General features: G+C 38.9%; 1 protein-coding gene across 8 annotated transcripts in view; it reads left to right on the top strand.

Annotated features, from left to right (window-relative positions):
• The window catches only part of TRIM2 (tripartite motif containing 2), a 236,384-nt gene that overhangs the window by 102,701 nt on the left and 111,118 nt on the right, over positions 1 to 22,565 (top strand). The window contains exon 1 of one of the 8 annotated variants that reach the window (XM_072621288.1): positions 16,856 to 17,481. The exons of 3 other annotated variants lie outside the window; for them this stretch is intronic. The gene's annotated coding sequence lies outside the window, so the exon portion shown is untranslated. Of the gene's footprint in view, positions 1 to 16,855; positions 17,491 to 22,565 lie in introns of those variants that run through there. 4 more of the 8 variants (XM_072621279.1, XM_072621282.1, XM_072621285.1 and 1 more) reach the window with 4 other exon arrangements.

Below are 22,565 nucleotides of genomic sequence, written 5' to 3' on the forward strand. Positions count from 1 at the left end.
TGCCTCAGTTCCTTATCTGTAAAATGAGATGAAGAAGAAATGACAAATGGCCAGTATCTCTTGGAAAGTTGGACATGACTGATCAGCAGCAATAACAAAATTCTCTCTGAGGTTTTTTATACTCATTAACTATCTAATAGGTTTGTGAAGCCCAAGGGAACAGCACCTCTAGCTGATATAAATGAAAACGAAATCTGAGCATAGTTGCTAAAGGTGCATAAAGCATACATAACACACCTTTATATAATACACATAAAGGTATATTATGAATCTGGAGTTGCCTCTGGCGTACAGTTGGCAAATTACATTGGTAGCTTTTCATGAATTCATTGAGACGGTCCTCCTGAGGTGCTGGACCCTGCTGGGAGTTAATTGGCATCTACATGGAAAGCCAAGTAGAGTTCCCTGTGTCCATCTGCCAAAGTGTGAAAACCTCATTTGTTAACAATCTCCATCTTAACCTGTTGAACCAAATTATAGAAATGCTTGATGATGGACACGCTGGTCATAGTGACTTGTCCCCTGTAACACTCTGCATATCATACACATGTGTACAGGTGTGTATATACATATTCAAATCCTATATATGTACATGTACATACCCACACATGTATATGTATAAATGTCTATACACATATCTACACATGTGTGCTAGCTAATAGTCCAAAAGAGATAGCATGGGTTTCTCTCTAACAGGGACCAGAGAAGTGTCATTTTATTTCTAGCTGAGTGATCTAATGAAAGCTGGACAATGACAACATTTCTCTTTGGCTTAATTTCTTTATTGGCAAAAGGGAAATTGTGCTACCTGCCCCAGATGCTCCTTATAGGGATATTGTAAGCACTAATTAAAAAAGACTTAGAAAGAGCTTGGAGGACTTTAGAAAAACTGGTCTTTACAAAGTGCATTTCTCTCCAAGTAGAACAGGGAGGAGGCGCTTCTGCAGAAGATGGCGACAGACTCCCTCAATGAATCTCCTGTTCTTGTGTGCCAAGGCGGAAAGTACCCAGTGTGTTTGTGGAGCTCCTCGCTGCCTGTCATTGGGCAGTAGCAACGGCATTTTCCTCCAATACCCATTGGTATGCTAGAGGATAATTAGCTAACAAAGTCAAACAGATTCTGTTTCCCAGAGAGGTTCCTTTTCTGAGAGGGCCCAGGGAGCCAGACAGTAAGTAGTTCTTGGTAACTGTAACAAGTGCTGTCAGCTATCAGTTATCCAGGGACTGATTAAAGTTTACTTCCTTGGAAGTCCTTCTCTTTCTTGCTGTAAGCCTGTACTGCCCATGAGTACCTTGTTTGGAAAGTGAAAAAACAAAATTCAGATTGGCCCATTTAAAAAAATCAGAATATGAGAACTGAAAGAGAATGTTTAAGATCATTGAGTACAAGGGTTCATTTTTTAAATGCACTTTAAATTTTTATTATTATCATTATATTTTATTCCAAGGGTACTTAACCTAGATTTCAGCTTCATAAAGAAACAGCTGGATCATTCTATTTCTAGTCACGTCAATTTAACAAGTATTTGTTAAATGCCTATAATGTCTCTAGGAATTAAGCTAAGCACTGGAGACATAAAGAAAGCAAAACCAGCACCTGCCTGTCCCCAAGGACCTAAACAACTATATAGAAACAGTGCAGGGTAAATTAGAGGTAATCTTAAGAAAACAGCAGCTAGCTGGCACAGTGGATAAAGCATTGAGCTCAGGACCAGAAAGACTCACCTTCATGAGTTCAATTCCAGCCTCAGATACTTACTAGCTGTGTGACTCTGGGAAAGCCACTTAACCCTTTTTGCCTGAGTTTCCTCATCTGTCAAATGAGCTGGAGAAGGAAATGGCAAACCACTCCAGTATCTTTGTCAAGAAAACTCCAAATGGGGTCACCAAGAAGAGTTGGACATGACTGAAAAAAGCATTTTACAACAATCTGAAAAGCAAGGCTCTTATATTAAGGCAGAGCAGAAAAGGCTTCTTATAGAAGACAGGATTTTAGTTAAAACTGGAAGGAAGCTAAGTGAAGATGAGGAAGGAGGGAATTTTGGGCTGGGAATCAAGACAGGATGAGCTTCACAGAGTCCAGAGTCTCTGAATTATGGACTGTGTGCAAGGTAGAAAAGTGGGAGTTCTAAATGGCTAGTTTCTGGATGATGGCCTGGGTATGTGTGCCGAAGAGGATCTTGAATAGCATTCCATCCATTCTTCAGGCTACAGGCACAAGGCAAGATCTGAAGCCAGAAAACAGAAGTCACTTAATCTAAGTGTTCCAAAGTTACAGTCAAGCATCTAGGAGCCCTCTGGATGGATGAACATATATATTTGGGTGAGTGATGTCAAACTCACATAGAAACGGGGCCATTCAGCTAGCTGTACATGAGAAGCCCTGTGAACCACAGGTCCACTTAGAAAACCATATATTATAGAGATCTCTCTTTTGATGTATTTTTATTTATTTTGCTAAATGTTTCCCAGTTACATCTTAATCCCATTTGGTCCACACTCAGTGTTGTGTGCTATATGTGGCTTCTGTCATCATTAAAGCCAAAGTTCATTTCCTTTTTCTTTCTGGCTATAACTGAATCAAAATCATATCGTGCAAGGCCCTGTGAAGGCTTGATGTAAGCACAGGAGAGTCTGCTCAGCCAGTCGAAAGCTATCAGCACAGAACAAGTGATAGGTGGAATGGGCAGGGTTGTACACGGGAACCCCAGTATTGATGAATGAAGAACTGTGAATGACTTAGGTGTTCTCAGCAAAACAGCGACCCAAGATAATCCCAAAGGACTAAAGATGAAGCATACTATCCACCTCCAGAGACAGAACTGATGCTGTTTGAATACAGACTGAAGCATGCTCTTTTTCACTTTGTTTTTTCTTCTTTCATTAAATTCTCCTTCTACAAAATGACTAATATGGAAATGTTTTACATAATTGCACATAGATAATCTACATCTGATTGCTTACCATTTCAGGGAGGGACCAAATTTGTAACTCAAAACTTTATATAAAAATGTTAAAAAAAAAAAAAAAGAATAGACTCCTGGTAGTTGCCCTGCTTGGAAGCTATACCTGCTAAGGACTCGCTTTTCGCTTATCTCTGCCTCAGCCCTGCTCAATTTTTACAAAGCCAAGTGTTTCCTGATATTTAGGTCTTAAACCATTAAGTGTATTTGCCAAACAACAGACTGCCTTTTCCTGTAGAGTACTGAAGGGAAAATTAAGGGAACAGTAAGCCTGGCATTTGGCTGACCACTGCTGTGTAAATAAACTTCAAATACATCAGAAAACATTAACTCCGGAACCCTTACAGAGGTCTTGTCCTTTCTTCCAACCCCCACCAGCTATCCATTCTCTGACTTCAGCTTTTAACTCAACAGTCCCTTGGAACCTGTTTGGAAAATGAAAGCCTAATGAGGAATGTGAAGGAAACAGGATCTTTTATCCAGAGATCCTCTCAAGTCCCTAATCCATTCAAGGTCATAGAGACAGTTTTAAATTTTTAAACGACCAAAAAAAAAAAAAAAAAAAAGAAAAGTTTATTCCTAGTTCCTTGAGGGGAAAGGGCTGTCATTTCATTCCTTCTTTCCTTTTCCTCTCCTCTCCCCTCCTTCTCCTCTCTTTCTCTTCTCCTCTCCTCTCCTCTCCTCCCCTCTCCTCTCCCTCTCCTCCTCTTCTCTCCTCTGCTTTCCTCTTTTTTCCTTTCCTTTTTTTGTCTTTATATCCCCAGCACTTACCACAGTGCCTGCACAAAGTAAGTACTTAATCTTACTGGATTGATTTGAATTACATTTTGAAAACTAAATCTGGCCTGATTGCATTCTCTCCTATTCAAAATCCAAGAGGTTCAACTCCACCTTCTACTTGGAGATATAATCTACCTACCTCTTTAAGAAACTTCATTTGATGGTTTTTTTCTCCCCAGACTCTCTTCCATTGAGTGAGCCGTCTTTCCTTCCCTAACCCTTTGTTTCCTCTCTCAATCTCCCAAGAGCTTTCAGAAATCGATGACATGCCCTTTCTATCTAGTCGGTCTCTTGCTTCTGTGCAGTTGTTTGCTTGTTCTCTCCCCCACTGGTCTGTAAGCTCTTTGAGGCCAGGGGCTGCTTTTTGCCTTTCTTTATACACCCAGTTTTTAGTAAGCACTTAATCAATGCTGATTGATTGACTATCTCAGCATTCACCCATCAGTTTCTTATATATCAATATAATGGAGGCAGTGTGTGAGTTCGTCCTTGGTTGCCGAAGAAGACCATGCCATCAGAGAAATAATGACATGACTTGCACTTGACTTTGTTTTGAGTGAGGAAGGGCTGAATGGAGGCAGTATAGAGTAGAAAACAGGACGTAGAGGACCTGAGTGCAAAGCTTGCTTTTTACCCATTCTGGTTGTAAGATCCTGACCAAGTGACTTCTCAGTGTTCAAGATAGTGATGTCCAACTCAAATAGAAACAGCCCCTGGGGCAGCTAGGTGGCAGTGGGTAGAGTGCCAGGACTGGAGTGAGTTCAAATCTGGCCTCAGATACTTACCAGTTGTGTGACCTTGGGCCAGTCATTTAACCCCAATTACCTCAAAAAAAAAAATAAAGAACCCCTAACCATACATAGGATTCCTGCAGGCTACATATTCATTTAGAAAGCCACAGATTAATAATAGTATCTCTATTGTATCCTATTTTAAAATTTATTTTTAAAAATACTTCCAATTATATTTTCATCTGCTTTAGGAGACACTGGATGGGGGGGAGGTGTTGTCACTGAATGTGGCCCCTATATTTGATACCTTTACTCTAGGCAACTTTCTACCACTTTTTGTAAGTTTCAGAGAAGGTACCAACCCGCATTAGCAAAGGATGTCTCCTTACCTGGAGATCACTATAACGATGAAATCACAGGTCTAGTCTGTTTCTCTATTTCCTTTCCATTATAAACTCAAGTTCCCTGCTCTCCTTCCCCTTTTAAAAATTTCTCTCTAGGTTTTTCCTTCCCCCTTTTCCTTTCTCCATCCCTGCTAAATTGTAAGTGTGTATTTGGAAGTGGGGGCAGTGGATGGGCAGAAAATGGGTAAAAGAAGGGGGACCCACCATCACACATGGGAGATTGAGGGGAGTGTGTAAATCACGTGGGAGAGAAGGAAAACAATCTTTCTACTTCTACGTGCTTCACCCCAACCCTCAGATCTCTTATCAAAACAATCTATTCCTTGAAACAACTCTTTCCATTTTTTTCAATCACCATGTATAGTAACATCCTAGCTTAAGCTTCTAATTTTTCTATTTGTTTTGATAAAACAGGGATCTACTTTTTGCTCCAGATTGACTTGTTTTTCTCAAGTATTAGCCACTGGAAGCTACTTCCTCCTTAGAGTGTGTATGCCACAATGCTAAGCTACTGTATGGTTGAAGGAAAATAATGACCTTAAACAGATGAGCCTGCCTTGCTCTTTGAATGCGGGAGGCTTCCAACTTTCTTCCTTTGCTTTCAAATAAGCCCTTCTCTGGCCACACACCATGTCATGAGGACATTGTAGCTTGACTCTGATGCCTTGAAGAAATGGGAATGACTCATTTTTCCTCATGTCTGTCAGGTCTGGAAATGAATATCAAAAAGTTAACACCATAGGTGCAGATTTTTAAAAAAGCTTTTTACACTTTTAACACTAATTGTTTGAAGGGCAGCCCAAAGGAACTAAAAGTTGTGGAAAGAACACCATGGCTTCATATTCTGCTTTTGCTTCTTACTTGATCTTGCTTGGGCAAGTAATTTAACCTCATTGGGCCTCAGTTTCCTTATCTATAAAATGAAGGGACTGAAGGAGGTGATTTCTAAGACCCCTTTCCAGCTCAATCTACAGCACCACTAGCTGCCTATTGCTATGTGAAGAAACTGGGGATATTTAAGTAGAGAAGACAGTGTGGACATGCTGGCTGTATTCAAGTAGTTTAAAAGGCAATGGTGTGAAAGGAGGTTGCCAAGAGAATTATTTATCATTAAAAGAATAATAATATTGTCATTGTTGTTATCGATTTTTTGAGTTGTGTCTGACACTTGGTGACCATACTGTCCATAAGGTTTTGTTGGCAAAGATACTGGAGTGGTTTTCAATTTAGCTAGCAATAAAAAAGTGAAAGAAAAATAAATAAAATTTTAAGATAGAAATAGCTAGCATTCATATGGTGATTTAAGATTTACAAAGCATTTTGCATATACTATCTCATTTTATCCTCCCAACAATCCTTCAACATAGCTGCTATTATCCCTGTTTTACAACTGAGGAAACTGAGGCAGACACTAGCTAAGTGACCTGCCCAAAGTCACACAGCTAGTGTCTGAGGCTGGATTTGAACTCAGGTCTTCCTGATTCCACATAAAGTGATCTACCCACTATACTCCCTCACTTCTTTAATATAACCCACATTAATAGAAGGAAAGACTTCCCAACAGAGCTATCTATAAGAAGTATGAGCTGTCTTGGAAGGTAGGAGGTCTCCCTTCACTAGAGGTATGCAGGCAGGGTCAAGATGGAATGATCACCTGTCAGGTTTGCTATGAGAAGATCCTTGTTTAGGTAGGAGTTGGACAAATTGACCTCTCCCAATTCCCAGAGTTTGAGACTGTGAAAGCCTGAGAGGAATCAGCTAAAACAATGGAGAATTTCTACTTTAACAGACAATTCAAGAAGATTGGAATTCTCATTCCATAAATAGCAGAATCAGCTATTTATTCAGATTGCTGAGGATAAAGCTTGGAGGAAAATGGATCTAAAACTCTTAGGAATGAGATCTTGTCTCTGATAACAGGCAGCTGGGTGGTAGTGGATAGAGTTTTGGATCTGGGGTTAGGAACACCTGATCTTGAATCCTGCTCCAAGCACTCAGTGGCTTTGTGACCCCAAGAAAGTAATTTAACTTCTCACATCCTCAGTTATTTCATTGGTAAAACTGGCATAATAATAGTACTTGCTGCACTGGGTTATTACGCAGATCAAATGAGATAATACATGTGAATCATATTTAGCATCTCTTAAAACTCTAAATGTATTAACTTCCATCATCATCATCATTTTTATTATTGGATTTTCATCGGTGCCATTGTTAACTCATATTAGCCAGAACAGAAAAGGGTATTAGAAAAGGGTGAATTTTCAGAATTTTTTTTTTAGTGATAACTCTTGAAAAAATCAATTCTACTCTAATGCATTGTTAGTGAAGCTGAGAGTGTCTAATCCTTCTGAAAAACAGTTTGGAATTACAGAAGCAAAGCCACCAATCTAGTCATATCCTTTGTCTCAGTGATCTCATGATTGGGCATAGGACATATGGAGTTCAATGACATAAAGATCCTATATAAAACAAAATGTTGACCTCCTTAATAGCCCTCTTCATGGTAGCCAACATAGGAAACTAAACAGGTGCCCATCAATTGAGATACAGCTAAAAAAAATTGGCACATATATGTAATTTGCCAGAAGAAATGATGACTATAAGGCATTCAGAAGAAAATGGAAAATTTTCTATGAAGTAATGACAGTGAGGAAAGCAGAAAAGTCACTAAATTGTACACAGCCCTTGATCCATCAGTATCAATACTGGGTGCATATCCTTAGGAGATCAGAGGGAAAGGTTCTGTGTACTAAAATATTAATAACAGAACTTTTTGTGATAGCAATAAAACTGGAAAGAAATAGGTGCCCATTAGTTAGGAAATGACCATAAACTGGGGCATATGAATTGTGTTGCGCTGTAGGAAACATGAATGTGAAGAATCCAGAGAAATTTGAAGCTTAAAGGATACTTTCCATCTCTGTTGTGAGGATGAAGTGAGATGATAATTGTGAAGCACTTAGTACAATGCCTGACATAGAGAAAGTGCAATATAAATGTTGTTATTATTATAATCTTAAATCTTGTATGACCATAAGGTCAAAGTGAGGCAGATGGGTAGAATGATTTACACAATGACTGCAGTAAAGACATGAAAACAAACTTGAAAGACTTCAGAACCTTGACCAACCTTGATGGCAAAGCCCTCTTGATGAAACAGCAAGGTGGTGAAATATAGATGTGGAAATGAGGTCTACATTGTCAGACATAGCCAATGTATCAATTTGTCTCAATTAATCATAGGTATTTGTTCCAAGGGAGGGTTCTCTGGTATGGGGCAAGAAGAAGGTAAGGGGAGACATCATTGGAACATTTTTGTTTTAAAGCGATTAAAAAAAAAACAACTAGATCTCAGGAGAGCTATATATTTGGACAAAGTGGTAAGACTGCAGTCTGTTCTTCAGTGGAAGAGAAATTTGGTTAGGAGCAACAGTCAATGTCAGCAAAAAGGGAAACATGGCGACCCACCCCTGGAACCCTCATAAGAAGAGAAACTGTGCCTCAGTTTCTTCCTCAACAAAATGAGAAAGACCAGATATAGAATGAGTGATCTCATAAGGTAGTGAGTTCCCCATCCCAAGAGATTGGTCTTTAAGCATGGGCTGATTGACAGTTTATTAAGAATGTTAGGTATTTTCAGACCTCTGTGGAAGTCAGTGATGGTCATGACACTCATCGACTAATAAATACAGTTTCTTATCCCCCTCCAAAACATAATGGGTCATTTACTTTCCCCTGGGAACTCAACCTGCTGTGTGACCTGTAATCCACACCATGGGAACCACCAGGAGTAGCTTGGCATTGGAGGAACAAGTTCTTGTTTTCACTGCTAAGCAAATGTGGGGTGGGATGGGAAGGAGAGGGAGTCCCCATTCCCACTTCCAGGGCTAGACTGGGGATAATGTGTTCTTGGAATCCCAAGTCACACAATGGAAGGCATTTTTTCCCATAACAATTTGATTATATGTGGTGGTTGGGTTCTATTGTTTTGGGTACACAGCACTATTGATACATTGATTAGTTTGGCTTTTGTGGGTTGGTGTAGGAGTCTAATGACCTTTTATAGCTTTTATTTATGGGAAAATGCCTTTTGAATGACAGACAACTTACAAATGAGTTTTTGGAGCCTAAATCATTTCTAAATTGAGAAATCCTTGTCATAAGACTCACTTTATTACCTTAACCTCCTGTTAACTAAATAGATGGGACTTCAACCTTATGATAAAAAACCTGATATAATGATTCCTTGCATACTGGAAAGGACCTTAAAGGCACATTTTATAGCTGAAAAAAACAGGCCCTGCAAGATAAAGTGGCTCGCCCAAAGGCACAAGGCAGTTTGTTTCTTCTCCTAATCCAGGGTTCTTTAAATTGCTTCGTGCTTGGTACAGCACTTGCCACATGATAGATGCTTAATAAACACTTATTTATTGACTGATCATGCTGCTGAAAATGCAAAAATCACAGAATTTCAGTTTGAGAGCTCTCAGAGGCCTCCTATCTGGCTTGTACAAGAGTTCCCTCTATGACGTATTCAATAAGTGATCATCCAGCATCTGTTTAAACAACTCTAGAAAGAGGGAACCCACAACCTCCTAGGACAATTCATTCTACTTCTGCCTAATTCTAACTCTTGGAAAGTTGTTCCTTACACTGAGTCAACATTTGCCTCTCATCTACCCAGCTAGGTTACACAGTGGATACAGAACACTGGACCTGGAATCAAGAAGATTTAAGTTCAAGTCCTGTCTAAGACATATACTAGCTGTGGGACCCTGTGCAACTTATTTGACCTGTCTCTCTGAAAGTTTCAACTTGGTATTTTTGTGCCTGAATCATCACTGGTAATATAGTCCAAGCTGCTTATACCCATCATGTACCTTTCCATTCACCAGTGTGTCACTCACACATCTTATTTCTTTGGATATGGTAGCATTCCATGATTCATAGTTACACAGTGTCACCGATTGTATGTTGGTGAAAAGAAAATATTTTGTGTTCAGTTTTTATAATTTATATTTATTTTCTATTTTTCCGAAGTTAAATCTTTTATCTGAAACTCTTTTTTATAAATTAATTTGCTTTTAGTTTTCATCATTTACTTCCATAAGATTTTGAGTTTTAAATTTTTCCCCCTCCTTTTTTCTCCTCCCCAAGACTGTGCAATCTGATATAGGTTCTACAGATATATTCAGATAGTAACACATTTTCACATTAATCATGTTGTATAGAAGAATTAGAACCAATGGGAAGAACCATGAGAAAGAAGAAACAAAACAACCCAACAACAACAAAGAGTAAATGCTATGCTTCCATCTTCATTCAGACTCCATAGTGCTTTCTCTGGATGTAGATAGCATTTTCCATTGTGAGTCTTTTGGAGTTGTCTTAGATCCTTGTATTACTGAGATCTGTCTATCAAAGTTAGTCATCATACAATGTTGCTGTTACTGTGTACAATGTTCTCCTGGTTCTGCTCACTTCATTCAGCATCAGTTCATGTAAGTCTTTCCAGATTTTCTGAAAGTCCACCTGATCATCATTTCTTATGGCATAATAGTATCCATTATATTCATATGCCACAAATGATAAGCATCCCCTCAATGTCCAATTCTTGGACGCTACAAAAAGAGCTGCTATAAATATTTTTGTACATGTGGGTCCTTTTCCCATTTTTATGTTCTCTTTGGGATACAGACCTAGAAGTGGTATTGCTGGGTCAAAGGGTATGTACTGTTTTATAGCCCTTTGGGCATAGTTTCAAATTGCTCTCCAAAAGGGTTGGGTCAGTTCACAACTCCACCAACAATACATTAGTGTTCCAATTTTCCCACATCTTCTCTAACATTTATCATTTTCCTGTTTCATTATGTTAGCCAATCTGATAGATGTGATGTGGTACCTCAGAGTTGTTTTGATTTTCATTTCTCTAATCAATAGTGATTTAGAGTATTTCTCATATGACTATGGATAGCTTTAATTTCTTCCTCTGAAAACTGCCTATTCATATCCTTTGACCCTTTATCAGTTGGGGAATGACTTGTATTCTTATGAATTTGACTCAGTTGTCTACATGTTTTAGAAATGAGGCCTTTATCAAAAACATTGGCTGTAAAAATTGTTTTCCAGTTTTCTGCTTCCCTTCTAATCTTAGTTGTATTGGTTTTGTTTGTGCAAAAACTTTTCAATTTAATGTAATCAAAATCATCCATTTTGCATTTCATAATGTTCTGTATCTCTTGTTTGGTCATAAATTTTTCTATTCTCCATAAATCTGAGAGGTAAATTAATCCTCTGTGTTTTAGTTTGTTTATAATATCAACCTTTATATCTAAATCGTGTGCCCATTTTTACTTTATCTTGGTATATTGTGTAAGATGTTGGTCTATCCCTGGTTTCTGCCACACTATTTTCCAGTTTTCCCAGAAGTTTTTGTTAAATAGTGAGTTCTGATCCCAGAAGCTGCAGTTCTTGGGTTTATCAAACAGGAGATTTCTATAGTCACTGACTATTGCATCTTGAACACCTAACCTTTTCCATTGATCCACCCCTCTATTTCTTAGCCAGTACCAAGTAGTTATAACATTTGCTACTTTATAATACAATTTCAGATCTGGTAGGGCTAGGCTACCTTCCCTTGCATTTCTTTTTATTAAAAAATTCTAGGCCTCTTGTTCTTCTAGATGAATTTTGCTATTATTTTTTCTAGTCTATAAATAATTTTTTGGTAGTTTGATTGGTATGGCACTGAATAAGTAAATTAGTTTAGATAGAATTTTCATTTTTATTATATTAGTCCAGCCTACCCATGAACAACTGACATTTTTTAATTATTTAGATCAGACTTTATTTACATAAAAAGTATTTTGTAATTATGTTCATATGAGTTCCTGGGTTTCTTTTGGCAGGTTGACCCCCAAATATTTTATAATGTGTACAGTAACTTTAAATGAAATTTCTCTTTCTATCTCTTGTTGTTGAGCTTTGCTAGTAATATATAGAAATGCCAATGATTTATGTGGGCTTATTTTATAGCCTGCAACTTTGCTAAAGTTGTATATTATTTCAAGTAGTTTTTTACTTGATTCTCTAGGATTCTCTAAGTATTTCATCATATTATGTGCAAAGAGTGATAGATTTGTTTTTTCTTTGCCTATTCTAATTCCTTCAATTTCTTTTTCTTCTCTTATTGCTAAAGCTAACATTTCTAGTACCATATTGGGTAAAAGTGGTGACAATGGATATCCTTCTTAATCTGAAACTTTTAAAAAATGCTGCTTCTTCAGAGCAGAAAAAAAAAATTAATGGATGGGAGCATCCAGAGCTCCAAATTATAATCGGGAAAGAAAAGTTTCCTGATCTTAAGGGTCATTCCTTCCCTTGGCTTTTGCCCTGGCTTCCTACTGTATTCCTTCTTAATGCCTTATTTTAAAGGCTGAAGCCTGATGGTGTTATCTCTTAATGCTTCTTTTGAGTAAGCATCCCTAGAGACTTAATACCTTCTCTATATATCAAATGGATCAGCCTCAATATATTACTAATTTTAGGAAATTGTTCTAAGAAAATATATCCTTGAGCTAATGGAAGTCAGCAGCTATTTCCTTGTCGGCCTGCTTGTTATTTTGAAATATTACTTAAATGCTTTCTGATCCTCTTGAATCCTAATTCAAAATAAAATTCATCAAGGATTCCCTACCTCATTCCCTTACGCACATTCACTGGATTACTCTTCTCTACTTGTGATTTTATCAGCTTTCATTATCTCCTTTTGAAGGACTTTAGAGACTTCAGAATAAATTATACTGAACGTCTCTATTCATCGTGACAAAACAACTAAAAGTACATTTCTCAGTTTCTTGCTTGGTAGGAAAAGACATTGTGCTTTGGGATGTCCTGTAGGAAGTATAAAATTTGTACTGATTTTCCCTTCTTTCCCTTTTCCCCCCTATTCTATTGCAGTATTCCAATATAATGTAAGTTCTCTGAGGATAGGGACTAGTTTGTTTTTGTCTTTGTATTTCCAGTGCCTATCCCAGTCCCCTGTACATATTAGGTGTTTAATAAGTGTTTCTTAAAGTGGATGTGGGGATTTGTTTTGCTTCACTATGTATATTACTTACAAGGGTTTTTGTTTTCTTTTTCTAATAGTGAGTGAGGGAACAATGCAATTAAATGTGAAGAAATGGGAAAATATGTGATGTACTTCAGTTAATGGTGCCACCATTCTCTCCTTCCATTTATTTACTCATCCATTCAACAAATATTTATTAAGGCACACTATTGGCAAATGATACATAGCAGAGCTTTAAGTTACAAAGAATAAGAGACATTCTCTGACTTCTGGGAGCATACAGTTTAGATGAGACCCATACAAATAACTATAATACTAGCGAGTAGGTAATATGTACCATGAGAGGCACAATAAATATACAAAATGAGTAGGGAGGAGCAGGAGATCACATCTGATCAACCTGATTTGGGAGTACTCCATAGAGAATTTGGTATTTTGGCTGAGTCTTAAAAGATAGAAGGATTTTGACTAGCAGTGAAATAGCAGGAGAAGATTTAATAGTAAGAAAAGACAAGCCCTAGAGGCAGGAACACTTAGGATTGTTTAGGGAAAAGTAAGGAGCCCATTTTGGTTGGAGTATAACATACCTAAAGGGAGGTGATATTAGATAAAACTTGAAAGATTAGTGGAGCCAGACTGTGCTGGATGAAGGCATTTGACCTTTTCCTGATGAAAAGAAAGTTCAATTGAAATTTTCTAATCAAGGGAGTGGGGAGAAATGACATAATCAGACCTGCCTTTAAGAAGATTGATCTGACAGATATGCTTACCAAGGATTAGAAGAGAGGAAGAGAGAAAGGAAATTAGAGATGGGAATACCAGTTAGGAAGGTTCTGCCTCAGTTTAGGCAAGACCTAATTAGGGCCTTATGGCTAAAGGTATATATTCATAATCAGAAGGCTAGAGGAGATAAAATTTTTTGATTGCATATAATTTAACAGTTTTAGTACAAAAAAAATCAATGTAGATGGAATAAGATGAAAAATTCAAGTGGGAAATATTTTAGTCTCAAAATACCTTCTAAAATATCTGCTACTCAAAATATACAAGGAATTGACGCAGATATATGATCCACACTCATGCTCCCAGTAAATAAATAGTCAAAGGATACAGTTTTCAAAAGGGTTGCCAAAGACTCTGAAGTGGTTTACCATTTCTTTCTCCAGCTCATTTTACAAATGAAGAAACTAAGGCAATCAGGGTTAAGTGACTTGCCTAGGGTCACACAACTAGGAAGCATCTGAAGCCAGATTTTAACTCTGGAGCTCCAGGCCTAGCACTCTATACACTGCACCACCTAGCTGTAAAAGAAGCAATGAGATAATATATGTAAATGATTTGCAAAGCTAAAGTGCTGTATAAATGCCAGTTATTATTATAATGTGGGATGCTCTATATACTGCCTTGTAGCATGGTTATTCATATATGGGTTTTATCTCTACATCTAAATATAAGATCCCAGAGGGCAAGGACTATGTCTTATTCTTCTGAGTATACTCAGTCTAATCCAATAAACATTTATTAACAGGGAGTCAGGAAGTCCTGAATTCCAATCCTACCTGATACTGGCTATGTGTCTCTGGGAAAATCAGTTAATCCCTTGATTTCACTTATTTCATTTGTAAAATGAAGGAGCTGGAATCAATGACATCTAAGATTCTTTCCAGCTCTAAATCTATAATCTTATGATTCTAAGAAGCATAGGTGGGGGTGGGGGTGGTAAGGGGAATGAACATTCTAGACATGGGGGAAATAACCAATTTGTTTTTTACTTAGTAGAAGTTGGATGGATGGATGGTTGGATGGAAGAATGGCTGGAGGGATGAATACTTTTCCAACTATATCACCCATAACCCTTATAATGTACAATTTAGCTCCAAGTTGAGGATCTAGTCAGTCAGATAATATACATTTATTAAGAGTCATCTTTGTTCTAGGCACTAGGCATACAAAGAAAGGCAAAAAACAAAATGCTGCTCTCAAGGAGTGAACATTCTAATGTTGAAGACAAACATAAAGATAACCATGCAAATGTAAGATTTATACAGAACGAATGCAAGGTGATCTCAGAGGAAAGGCACTAGAAGTGGGAGGAGGGGAAGGTAGGGAGAAATTTCCTTGAGAAGACTGGGTTGAGCAGATGCCTGAAGGAAGCCAGTGAAGCCCAGGAGATGAACATGAAGAAGGACATTCCAGGTATGGAGACAGCCAGTGAAAAACGCACAGTCAGGAGACAGACTCTTGTGTTCAGTGAACAGCAAGGATGCCATTGGAGCTGCATCATAAAGTACATACAAAAGGCATTTATTTTGTTGCTTTTGTTTGTTTTGTTTATTGTTTGTCTTTTGTTTTCGAAGAGGACCATGACGTCAGAGAGGTGATGATATGACATGCATGGATTAAAGTGAGGTAGGGCTGTTTAAAGTCTCCAGCCTCACTCTCTCCTCTGGAGCCATCTGGGTCCAGTGGCAAGATAGAGATCAGGATGATTGGAGATGGCCCTGGATTCAGTGGGAGACCTGGGCCTTTTGAAACTAAGGTCTCTAACAGTTCTCAGTTTGACAGAGGCAATGCCCATTCAGTGATTAAGGTTAGGTAAGAAATGAGGCAGAGAATGTCTTCTTTACCAAGTTAAAAAAATCTGTCTGGGAGGGAAAGACCCTCTAGGTTTAAGGCCCAGACAGAAACAACTGCTACTTACATTCACTCAGCCAATCAGGACCCAAACAATGACCAAGTGGGCCTTGGCTGGGACATGGAGAGGGGCAGGTCAGGGTAATATGCCTCCATCAGTATTCAGATGACTTCTGTTGTTTCTTTTTCTGGAGGAGGAGAACACTTTTCAACATGAATCCTTTGGGATTGTCTTGGGTCACTGTATTGCCGAGAATAGACAAGTCATTGACAGTTGTTAATCCTACATTATTGCTGTTACAATAATGTTACAAGAACTGTTCTCCCAGTTCTTTTCATTTCACTGTATTTACTGTATATTCACTGTTCATAGAAATCTTGCCAAATTTTTCTGAAACCTTCCTCTTCATCATTTCTTTACAGCATAACTACATATACCATAACTTGTTTAGCCATTCCATAGTTGATGGGTATCCCTTCAATTTCCAATTCTTAGCCAATACAAACAGGCTAAAAAAAACTTAAATCAGAACTTACACGAAAAAAAAAAATACTCTGGACCCTTCTTTAACTTGTTAATTCTATAAGAATGAAATTTTGTATACTACTTAGAAGGAGATAAAATTGTTCCACAGATCAACTCTAAAGGGAGTGTTGGCCAAAGCAATCTGACCCCAAAGAACGAAAGAGCAAATCTAAAAGAGAACAATGTGATGGAAGACTTTGAAAGACAGGAATGGCATGAAGGGCTTTAAATGCGAAAAAGAGCACATTACCTGGAGGTAATAAGGAGTCAACAGAATTTATTGAGTAGAGGGGTGACATGGTCAGACCTATCTTTTAGGAAATTTATTTTAATGAAGAATGGATTTTAGTGGAGAGAGCCTTGTGGCAGGAAGACTAACCAGAAAAGGCTATTGCTAAAGTCTAGCCGTGATGTGCTTGCCCCAGAGCTGTGGCTGCCAGAGAGATGCTGCACCAGTGAGGGGAAAAGGAGTGAAGATCGTTTCCACGAGTGCAGAATGCCTCCACTACTGGTTGAGTCAATTCAGAGAGAATGAAGTGATCTTTGCCTCTGTCCTAATCGGTCTTCTCCACCTCTCTTTTAGCCTCATTCATCTCGAGTTCTTTTCCCTAGTAGTGTTTGCATGTGTGTATATAGTGGGTGGTGTTTGGAGGGGGGGTTGGGTGGAGCCAAAGACTTGTTTTCTGGGGAAGGAATGAAAATTGAGCCCAACACCTCTTAATAAGCTGGATTGTGATGTGATTGGTCCTTCCTGGAGGCTGGCTATAGGAACACTTAGTCACAGGCACTCAGGAGATCTCTTTGGGACTGGGCACAAACTTGGCTGTTGATCTCCTAGCTCTTTGTGCCTGGGATTAGCAGTCGTGCTTGGGCTGTGGGGAGCCTGATGCAGTTTGACCAAGTATAATCCTAGATTTGCCGTTGCCTCTCCGCTTATGAAAAACAGATGTCTTCATGTTCTGGAACTTCGCACAGAATGAAAGTTGCCAAGTAGAGAGCCTTTTGGACCGAGAACATCGAGTTAAGACAATTCGGAATCCAGCCAGAAGGGGGTTTTTCCCTCCTCTTGTCTATTTTTACTGCGTAACTGATAGCCGTCCAAGGACCGACCTTCCTCCCTCCTTCAGTCCATCCCTCTCCCTCTGAAATGGGAGGGGACAGAGCAGCTTCACCTTGAGATACCATCAGAAGGAGAGATTGCAGCTGCAACCCCAAAAGAGAGAGAGAAAAGAATGGGAGAAGAAAAACGGAATGTCTCCTGATTGTTCGACCGATTTTTGAAACAAACAGCATACAGCCTTTCCGTAGCAGTCAGGGGACGAGAAGGAGACAGAGAGGACAGCAACAGCTTTCTCCTGGGGACTTGTGTGTAGGTGCAGTAAGTCACCATTTCACAATCGTTCATTAGCCTGCTTGTGTCTTGAGCTCTGAGAAAGACTTCCGCAGAAGGCTGAGCTGCATCCAGATTGCTGTGGAGTGTGTGTGTGTGTGTGTGTGTGTGTGTGTGTGTGTGTGTGTGTGTGTGTGTGTTGAATTTGGTATTCTGCTCGTGTCAGGCAATGCACTGAGGGTTGCCAATGTCTGTCTATTTTGGGTACCTTTTTTTGTTCCCTCCTGGGTGGAGGGAACTTAAACATTAGCATGTTTAAGAAGTCTGTAAAGTAGTCCATTTCCGAACCTGTCACTGCAGTGGTTAGGAGCCAGAGCCTGGCTGGCAGAAAGACAAGAGAAGGGTTTCTGACAGCCCAGCCCAGCAAAGCTCCAGTGTGCATGTCAGAAGCGAGACTGTTGGAAGTGTTAGAACTCCAAATTAAGCAGCTTTGAACCTGAGCCAAGGGGGAGGGCAAGGAAAGAGAAGCTAGTACACCGTGTTTTTAAAAAATAATAATATGTGATCTATGTACATGACAAGCACGAAGCAGAGCTTTGCAATGGCATTTACTCCAAGAAAAACTTACCCTGGAGTCTTAAACAGGCAAATTTTTGTAACTTTGAAAGTATTTTCCCTCCTTTTTTAACTTTAGTAGTTCATCCATTACCAGAAACTGAATTAAATTTCCTCACTATTTACCTCTATCCTTTCCCCACTCCATACCCTGACATCATCCTGTGTCTCTTGTTTGTTAATATTGAGAAAATGTTGACCTTGAAGTGTCTGTGGGCTTAAAACTCAGCAGCCCACCCGAGATACTTATTTTGAAGGTAAACTGTTTTTTTTTTTTGTTTTTTGTTTTGCTGTTTGCAAAATAATGGAAAGCCTTGGGCTGGGTAGGGCTTTGAGTGGAGAGAAGAGATTGAAAAAGAAGACTGACTCCTTTAAGAGTGAGGCCTACCAGTCTCTGGAGTCTCTAACCTCCAAATTAATTCTACCTGTAGCCATCCCATCCTTCCCCAAGGCAGCCTTCTTCCCCTTTCCACTCACCCCTCAAGGAATTCCCACCATCAGACTAAGAGAGGCTAATTTATACTTTCTGATGTTTTTTTCCAAATTAAAAAAAGAAGAAAGCCTGCATTTTCAGAGACCCTGGGCAGGCTGGTGTTTCATCACCTTGGGGTAGAGGGAGTGCAGCTATGTTCTCCCTCCCACTCTTCTTTACCACACCCGTCTAAGCATCATATTTCCCCCCATTAGAAGGAGACTATGGGTTTAATTTTTAAAGACTAGAGAGCTAATGGGCTGAGGGTCTCTCTCCCTCCTTTTTATGTAACTGTATTTTAATGTGTGCATAAGCAACCTGGTTTGAATTTCCTGGTTCTTTGAAACACTTTGTTTCCCATCATTTACTTCAGAGGGGATTCAAATCTGCTTGGTTCAGAATCTGCTAGATCCATCTAAATTCCTGTCTGAATATGATTTACACTGGGTTCTACTTAGGGCCAAGCCAGACCCTAGCCCAAAGAAAGAAAGGGCTGGTATGATTCTGAAGCCTTTGCATCTCTCCAAGTCTTCTTCTCAAACCAGAAAGCATGTGTTGGATGAATGATTTATAAAGCACATAGATATGTTTGGCTGAATTGGGTTTGCAGGCACAAAAGCTAAATTTTCATGATGAAGGTGACTGTGGGACTTTAGATGGACAAAAATGAACAAAGCTAATTATATTGCAAGGATATTTTTGTGTATTTTTCCTTGAATTGTCTTCTCTTTTTCCCAACTTTGACAAACTCTTGTAACATCTCACTTAGAAGGTACAGAGGTAATGGAATCCAAACAAACTATTACCTCTGGCTGTAAAAGTCTCTTTAGATAATAGAAAGGGTTCTTTTGTTTTCTTGATATTCTCTGATGTTCTTTTTACTTCCTGCCTTCATTTCTTGAGGGAATGCTGCCAACAAATATTTCCTTGTGGCAATGGGAAGGAAATATGGAGCCTCCATCCTGACTCCTCTGTCCTTCTAGCTACCACCATTATCATGCTATGCTCACTTGCCTTTCTGGTTGACCACAAAAAGCCATTTTTCTATCATATATCAAACAAATTGAATGAAAGACTGATCATTCAGACTGATCATTCAAGGAAATCCCAATGGACCTAGGCACTCCCACTGAGAAAACTAATTGTATTTGCCTCATCCTGTTCCTGGGATCTAAAGACTGTGGTATAATGATGAGTGCTGGACTTGGATTCAGGAAAGACCTGGGTTCACATTCTATCTCTGACACTTAAGTACTCATGTATCCATGGGCAAGTTATGTAATCTCTCTGTGCCAGTCTCTTCATAGTTAAAATGAGGAGAATAATAGCTACAGTACTGTTCTTATATTGTTATTGTGAGGTGGAAATGAGATAATGAGAAGGTAAAGGACTCTGATTCATCAGCAAGCGTTTACTTAGTAAGCACCTACTATATCCCAGGCATGTTATCATTATTATCCATGCTTTTAGTTAATATTAGCACAGACTATACTAGATTATTTGGCATTTGTCTACTTCTTTTGAGATAACATTCACTTTTCTAAGATAGGAGAAGAAAGCCCCAATGACTTACTCTGTGCTCAGTTCTGAATAGTACTGTGGTCTAAAGAGAATTGATCTGGGCTCTTTTAGGGTGCTAACCCAACCCTGGAGGTAACTATATTCTAGGTCTCCCAGAAAATCCAAGCCTGCAGTCTTATTGAAACAACAGGCAGTAGGTACTCCCTCTATTCTTACCTCCCCAGCTCCTTGGTTTGCACAAAATATAAATGCTTTTGTGTTAAAAAAAATATGAATCAAGTTTGTTTCGGGTATAGTCAATCCTGTGCCAATTAGTATCACCTTAGATTAGAAAGTAAAACAGTATTCCTAGAGAATAAAGACCATGTCTTTTTCCAAAGTATTTATTTATTTTTAATTAACAGCATGTATTTTCTCTCCCCTCCCATTGAAGAGAAGAAAAAGGAAAAACTCTTGTTTATATGTATAAACAACTGAAACAGAGTCTCAACTTGGTCATGTGAAGATGTGTTTTCTTCTTTGTCTTGAGTCTGTCAGGAAATAGGTAGCATCCTTCATCATTGGTCTTTTGGAATTGTGTTTGGTTATTACATTGATCAGACTTTTGTCAAAGTTGTTTGTCTTTGCAGCGTTCTTGTAGAAATTGCTCTCAGGGTTCCGTTCTCTTTACTCTGCATTCATTCATATGTCTCCTTCAGTTTTTCTGATATCATATTTCCCCTATCCACAAATGCTAGGCCCTCTCTAAGTTATTCCTTCCATGCCTCCCTCCTTTCCAACTCTTTCTCTGGGAACATTCGTAAATGAACACTTCCATCCTAGAAAGGATAAGTCAATTAATTGTGTTATGACTCTACTTCCTGTAACTTCCCAAAACATCTCTCCTTGGCCACCACTTCCCTATATATCCTCCCTTCCCCTATTAAAATGTGAGGTCCTTGAGGTCAGGGACTGTCTTACATTTTGTCTTTGTAGCCCAGTACTTAGCACAGTAGCTGGCATGTAGTAAATTACTTAATAAATGCCTTTTCATTCTTCCATTCATCCATTCATTCATTCATTTATTCATTCACTCATTTACTAAATGACATGCCTGAAAAAGCTTCTAGAAGGTATCCCCAAGTTGTGTTTAATTTGGAAATTTCATGATTGCCTTTGTGCTCCATGAGAAAAGTGACAAGTAATAAATCTTACTTATCAGCCTGAGACAAACTCTGGCCCAGGGTCAGCAGCGCTGCCAAGCACCTCCTTAGGAGACAAGGAGGCACAGGGGAAATTAAGGGAGAAAAAAAGCAAATTCAAAGTGATAGTCAATTCCCTCTAGAGGATGAGAACTTGCCGACTCAGGCCCTCTGCCTTTTCTGAAAGCTCCCTTAAAATTCCACTGTAGGACATGAGCTTTCATTGCCGCATATTCCATCTTTCAGATACCCAGGTCTCAAATGGTAAAACTGACTACTGTCTACACATCCTGAGTTTCATCTCAATACTCTAAGAGATACATCCTCTCTCTAGGACTTTAAATGCATTACTGTTTTTCTCTAACGTATTCTTTTTTGTCTAGACGGAACTTGTTTACATAAAAGGTCTGGCCTTGAGGACTAGAATTTGTCCTTGAGTCACACATGCAGTCACCACAGTGTCAGTATGTTTAGAAACACAGGACATTTGGGAGTGCTGAAAGTGAGCCGGGGAAGACAAGATGGCTTCTTTGCTGCACCAGAATGACTCAGCTCAAGCAGAAAGATTTTGGGACCAAGAGCCACATCACAGGACACTGCTAGAGGGAGGTGAAGGTCTAGGAAGTTATTGTTGTTTTAAATAGCTACATCTAGGTGGGAATTTTTTTCTCCAGTTCTATAATACTTGATATTTACAAGACTATTTCCTTTAACCTAGTATGATATCATTCATCTTTATTTGGCATTTTTTTTTTCAAATCAAAGTCTTTTAGCCCCTGCAGATCTTTTGTGCCAACTGGGATAAGGCAATTTATGTGCTCTCTTATTACTGTTTAATAACTGCTACTAATAACAATGTATTTTAGATTTTTAAAATTTGCAAAATGTTTTGCAAGTCAGTGTTTGGTTATGGTCACTGTCTCTTCCTCAGCCTAACAAAACGGATATTTCTGTGTACTTTACAGAATCTGCCGGTTCTAGCCGCCACTGTGTAGTGGCCAGACTGCTGCCCTCATAGTCAGGAGAGAGCTGAGTCTGAATCCTTCTCTGACATTGGGAGCTGTGGAGCTATGGGATGCCATTTCATGCTTTCTCTTCTATAAAAGGGGGACAGTCATGCCTGTAGCAGCCACTTCGTGGGTTTACTGTGAAAATCAAATGAGATAATATATGCAAGCTATTTTTTCTTAACCTTAAAAATGCAATATAAATGTCAGCTAGGAAGTTTATGGCGATTTCTGGCCCAGGCACATGAGCTTGCCTGAGAAGGAAATTCAAGAACCCATGCCTTTTGTGTGGAGAAAGGGATTTTGAGTTTCTCAGGCAGCATGAGC

Source organism: Notamacropus eugenii, chromosome 6 (genome assembly GCF_028372415.1).
Source record: "Notamacropus eugenii isolate mMacEug1 chromosome 6, mMacEug1.pri_v2, whole genome shotgun sequence".
Classification (NCBI taxonomy): domain Eukaryota; kingdom Metazoa; phylum Chordata; class Mammalia; order Diprotodontia; family Macropodidae; genus Notamacropus; species Notamacropus eugenii.